The sequence below is a fragment of the Carettochelys insculpta genome, chromosome 27, assembly GCF_033958435.1.
Source record: "Carettochelys insculpta isolate YL-2023 chromosome 27, ASM3395843v1, whole genome shotgun sequence".
Classification (NCBI taxonomy): Eukaryota; Metazoa; Chordata; order Testudines; family Carettochelyidae; genus Carettochelys; species Carettochelys insculpta.
Genome location: NC_134163.1, coordinates 6,781,686 through 6,787,685, shown reverse-complemented (window position 1 = coordinate 6,787,685; position 6,000 = coordinate 6,781,686). Strand labels below are relative to the sequence as shown.

The 6,000-nt window shown below is 52.5% G+C and overlaps 1 long non-coding RNA gene across 2 annotated transcripts in view; it reads right to left on the bottom strand.

Annotated features, from left to right (window-relative positions):
* Positions 1-155: 155 nt before the first annotated feature.
* LOC142002439 (uncharacterized) overlaps positions 156-6,000 on the bottom strand; it is a 9,794-nt gene continuing 3,949 nt past the window's right edge. The window contains exons 3-4 of one of the 2 annotated variants that reach the window (XR_012642670.1): positions 3,406-3,609; positions 156-284 (exon numbers count right to left, since the gene is read on the bottom strand). This is a non-coding gene — a long non-coding RNA (uncharacterized LOC142002439). The remainder of the gene's footprint in view (positions 285-3,405; positions 3,610-6,000) is intronic. The other variant, XR_012642669.1, reaches the window with a different exon arrangement.

The following is a 6,000-nucleotide window of genomic DNA, read 5'->3' as shown; positions in this document are numbered from 1 at the left end:
AAAGGAAACATTTCTGATTTCCCTTTAGTTTCGGTGCCTAGGAGCTGTTTGTCAGACCAGCACTTCATTTTCACTTCCTTCCAGTGTCACTGATTCAAGAGCCGTCCTCACATGACTGGTGGAAACTTTGAGCTGGCTGACGCAACACTTTCAGGATCTTCTTTGGTAACCAGCAGATTTTCTGTGCAAGTCACAAGACTGGGTGATAATGGCAATTGTTTGCTCAGTGCTTCTGTGTCTCTGGGGTTCAGACAGCCGCTGGTCAGCACCTCCAGGACGTCTACCTGGCAGAGCACAGGGAAACTCATTTTAAAAGATTGCTCACCTGTGATTATTTTCAGCATCATGGTAGCTGCTGGCAAGAAAACCCAGATTCTCTGTGTGATGGGGTTCAGGGGTCCCCATGCATTGCACCCTGGCCGCAGGCAGGAGTGACTTTTACTTAGCAGGTAGAAGAGGAAGTTTATTAGGTGACAGAGGCCCAGTTTTTTACAGAAGAGTTAGTGCAGCAGTTAGAGACAGTCATTTCAACCCGTCCTAGGGAGAGGAGCCCGAGGGGTGCCCCTCTGGGGTGTAGCTTCCCCCTCGCCCGGCTGGCTGCCTTCCAGCTCCCTCTCCCCCCAGCTTCTAACTGCCCCCTCCTATTCAAACCCAGCTCGGCTCCTCCCTCCTCTTTGTTTAGGGCAGAGGTGTTACCTGCCAGCCTAGGTTATAGCCCCAGGGTCATCCTTAGCCGCTGGGAGCTGCTCTGCTTGTCTCACACACATCCAGCCTGAGTCTCACACATGCACCCCCCCCACACACTCCATCACACTCTGTCACAGCAATTTGAGCTAGAGGATAATCTCCATTAGTGCCATAAGGCCTGTGACACACCGGAGAGCAGATCTGACAGGAGAAGGCAGCAGTGCATTCAAGCACTGTCGGACCCTGTACCAGATGGGACATGTCTGAAGGACTATCCAACTGACTGAGTCAAGGAGCTTTACAAACAATACCTATTTAAGGCTGAACGCAGCATGACTCACTGGCAGGTGGCACATTTGTGTATGCAGCACAAACAGTGCCTAGCCCTCAGGGACTGTGTACGGGCTCTGGAGCTTAGAGGAGCTGAACTGGAGGAGCTAAGGGAGTCAGAGAGGGACGCAGACCAGACTTCCTGGGGCCCAGCAGAGCGGCTCAGGCCATTTGGCAGGTTTGTGGGGTGGGAAGGGTGAACATCTTGGAGAAGGGTCCCATTGCTGGGTGCAGAAGATGTGGTGGGTCCCTCGCGTGCTGCACACACCTCTCTGGGAGGGGACCCTGTGGTTAGGAGCAGCTGGGCAACAGGAAAGGGGGATGTGGTCATCAGAAGTACAGCGAGCTGGGGTGTGGTGACTGGGAGAATCGCTCAGGAGCTGCCTGCTGGGTGAGGGGCTGTGAACCTCTCCAGGCATCTGGACGGACTTGTGTGCAGTGCTGGGGAGGAGCCCCTGGCTGAGGTGTGTCTGGGTACCCGTGATGCAGGGAAAGGCAGGAGGCAGCTCCTGGAAGCCAAACGTAGGTGGCTCGGTCAGAGATTCAAGTCCAGGGCCTCTGACAGGCTTCCTGTTCCACACAGAGGCAGAACTGCAGGGCCTCAATGCCCGGGGAGGGGCGAGTGCTGGGAGGAGGGGTGCGGGTTTGACGGGAACTGGGGAGCCATGGGGGGAAGGAGGAGGTTGTACGGGAAGGAGGGGCTCCACCGAAGCCAAAGCAGAACCAGACTGCTGGCTTGGAAAATCAAAGAGATCACGGAGGAGTTTTTCAACCAAGGGCTGGGGAAAGCCGACAGGCGTGGAGGAGCCTGTGGTCCAGACAGACGCATCCATTCGGGGAGCATTTATTAACGGGGATTCTCTGCACCCTGCTGGAGAGGAGGGGACAGAGCTTGATTAAGTGCAGGTAGGAACTTGAGAGAAACAGTCAAATTAAAAAGAATCCCACGAGGGCAGACAACTGAATAGCGACACACGTCACAAGTGCTTGTACACAGATGCGAGAAGTCTAACCGCTATGATGGGTGACGTTGCGCGCCTGGAATTAAACGATATCGATATAACAGGCATCACAGAAATGGGGTGGAACGATGATAATGAACGAAAGCCCAGACTCAAATACAGTGACACAAATGGCACTGCAGAATCTCTGTGGCTAGAAACTCCCAGGCTGGGGTAAGTGCATGACAGTAGGAAGATTATAGGCTACCTGACCAGGAAGATGACTGTGATGGTGCAAGTTCTGGGGAGATGAGAGAAGCTACAGTAACAGAAAAGCCAGTAATAATGGGAGATTTCATCCACCCCCTATTGACTGGGACATGCTGCTCTGGGACAGGATGCAGAGAGAAATTTCTAGATACTTGCTTCTTGGAGCAGCTAGTTCAGGAACCCACAAGGCAAGAAGCGATGCTTGACTTAGCCCGACGTGGTACACAAGACAGTGACCAGAATGTAATGAATCTTAACATCCTTGTAAGGGGGAAAAGTACCAACATGAGCTTCAAGAAAACTTCAGAAAAGGAACCAGCACAAAACTGAAGCTAGTTAAAGGGGGAGTCAGAAGAATGCAATGCCCGCAAGCTGCATGGACGCTATTCTATAATGCTGTCATAAAAGCGTAAACTGAATGTATGTCCTGAAGAAAAACAACAAGGAGACCAAAAAGTGCCATGACAACTGAACAGCAGAGTAAAAGGGGCAGTAAGAGGAAAAAAACCAGCCCTTATAAATGGGAAGCCCAACCCTAGGGAGGAAAGGGATGTTGAGCAGGCAAAAAAAAAAGTGAAGTGCAACTATCAAAAGACACAACAAAAATTAACAGCAGAAAAGTGCGTCAGAAATCCCAGGCAGGCAGCCTGCCAAACAGTTGGTGGGGTCACTGGATGAGTGAGCTGCTCACAGAGCACTCAAGGAAGACATGACCCTGCAAGAGAAGCACAATGAATTCTTTGGACTGGTATTCACAGAAGAGGGGGAGAGTCCTTCCCCTGGGCCCTTTTTCTTAAGGGATAAATCAGAAGTATTGGGCTAAGGTGTCGGGAGGGGAGGTTTTGGAATAAATTGCTAAATTAAATAGTAACTTAAATAGTAATAAGTCAGCAGGCTCAGGTGGGATTCCCCCAAGAGTTCTGGAGAAATTAAAAAATACGAAACTCTTAAGTGTGGTTTGTAACCTGTTCCTGAAATCAGCCTCTGTGCCGATGACTATAATGTAAAACCAGTTGTTTCAAAAGGCACCAGAGGCAATCTCAGCAATGACAGGCCAGTAAGTGGAGCTTCAGCACCAGGCAAACTAAAGCACAAAAATCTCAGACACAGAGATGAACACAGTAGCCCCAGGCAGAGTCAATGTGACTTTGGTAGAAGGAAATCACGTCTCACCAACCTGCTAGAATTCTTTGAGGGGTCAGCAAACGTGGAGAAAGGCAAGCCAGAGAGCAGCGCCGACTTGGCCTTTCAGGCAGCCTTGGACGAGGACTCTTAAGCAGGGTGGGCAATAATTTTTGCAGGGGTGCTACTCCACCCATTTTGGAAAGTCATCACGGGCTGGCTCCAGGTGGAAGGCATGGGGTTGGCGGACAGCAAGACTCTGTGTAAGAGACAAAGACCCGATGACAGGGAAAGGGTGCGTGGCACACACTAGGTGTGTGACAGACCGTGTGTGCGGGCTCCTGCTGGGTTAGTTGCCGAGGGGCCATGCACTGTCTCTTTAAGGCAGGAAAAGCCGTTCTGCTCTGTTGTCTCCCTCCTCCACCACTGTGCAGAGAGGGGGTATCTGTGTGGGGGGAAGGGGAGTGCAGGTGTGTGCACAAGAGGGGCCTTACCTTGCCCTCCCCTGCTCTTTTCACCTGGCTGCTGGAGAAATCTTACAACCAGAGCGCCGGCTCTAAGACAAACACTGCCTTCAGTCACTATATGTTGAACTGGAGCAGCCCTCTTGTGTACGTCCCTCTCCCCGTGCCCTGCTCCACACAGATGAGGTGCAAGGGCCAGGGGCGCTCCGACTTCAGGCCGCCTCTCTCCTCCCCCACTCGGCACAGCTGGCAGGGTCCTGGGAGCAGCTGGGCTGCAGCATGCAGCAAGGTGAGGGGGTGGGGCAGCTGAACACACAGGGCAGGTGCTTTGCTAGCCAGCTGAGTGGGCTGGATGGACACCTGGTAGACCGGATCCAGCTGTGTTTTGCCCATCCCTGCTCCTTAGCAAACTAATCAGTCATGGGATCCGAGGGAAAGTCCTCGTGGATCTTGGTTACAGGATGGTTGGCTAAAAGCTAGGCTACCCTGGCTGAAGGGAATAAATGGACAGTTTTCACAACAGAGCGAGGTAAATTGCAGAGCCCCCCCAAGATCTGTACTGAGACCAGGGCTCGTCTGCATATTCAGAAACAATCTAGGAAAAGGGGTAAACAAGCAGGTAGCAACATTTACAGATGAGTCAGGGCTGGTGCAGCCAGAGCAGGCTGTGACAAGCTACCAAGGAGCCTCACAACCTGGAGTAGTTGGGCAACAAAAGGACAGCTGGAAATTAATGTTGATTAGGGTGACCAGATTTGACCTTTCCAAAAGGAGGACGCCTCTGAGAGGGAGCGTAGCTGGATCCGCATCCACCAGCTCAGGTTGCATTTATGTGTTATAGTATGTCTAGTACATTAATACACTGGGAGTTGGTGGATACGGATCCAGCTACGCTCCCTCGCAGGGACGTCCTTTTTGGAACGGTCAGATCTGGTCACCCTAATGCACAGTGCCACACACGGAGAAACATCCCCCAGGTATAGATGCAAAAAAGATGGAGAGTAAAATGGCGGTTACCCCTCAAGAAGGAAATCCTAGAGTCATTGTGACAGAGGTGGATTAAGGTCTCCTGCGGTCCTGAGCCAAAGCAAGTAGGGAGGGGAACAGTATCACAGTGGTGTCCAGCCCTTCTGAGCCCCACCTGCAGCCCAACCCATTCTCCACAGCCCTGCCCCCATTTTGCCCAAATGGGCCTGCTGGATAATCTACCAGGGCCTTGCGGACAGTTCTCTGCTCGATATGCAGCAAGTCAAACCAGGGACGAGAGTGGTAGAAACAGTTAGGAAAGGGATTGATCCCAGGGCAGAAAATGTCCTAATGCCCCCCTGTAAGTCCCTTGGATCGTGTGCAGGCCTGGTCACCCTGTTTCAAAGCACAGGTCCTGTACCGAGGACAGCAAAGCACCAAGGAGGGCAATGTAACTGGGGAGGGATTTTGACCCATTTCCATCCAAGGAGCTTCCAATAAGCCTGGGACTGGTCAGCTTGGAGAAGAGATGACTAAAGGGGAAATGGGGTTGAGGCCTATAAACCCTGCAGAGTGTGGGGAAAATGCCTATGGGTGTGTTATTTCCCCCTTCTCATAACACAGGCGATGGGCACACCTGTATGGCAGCCAGAAGGGTTAAAGCAAGTGGCAAGAAGTACTTAGTATAATTGGAGATACACATCTCCTAGAACTGGAAGGGACCTTGGGAGGTCACTTAGTCCAGTCCCCTGCCCTCTTGGTGGGGCCAAGCACCATCACTGGCATCTGTTGGCCCCAACCCCTAAATGGTCTCCTTGAGGATTGAACGCCCAACCCTGGGTTTAGCAGGCCCATGTGCAAACCACTGAGCTCTCCCTCCCACCTTCACGGGGCACCTGGCCAGCCAGGGGAATGCCCAGCCAGGAGCTGTTGCGAAGGCCAAAAGTACAACTGGGTTTCAAAAAGAGCTCGATCAGTTCATGGAGGCTGGGTTGCTCAATGGCTGTTAGCCGTTGTCCCTAGGCCTCTGAGAGCCAAAGCTGGGGCTGGACGACGGGATGGATCACTTGACCATTGCCCTGTTCTGGGCCCTCCCTGTAACGCTGAATGCCTGGGTGCCTCTGTTGGAGGACAGGACACTGGGCTAGATGGGCTGTTGCTCTGACCTGGCCCCACCATTCTCATGTTCCCCTTTGCAGAGGAGAGTTAAAGGCCTTAAG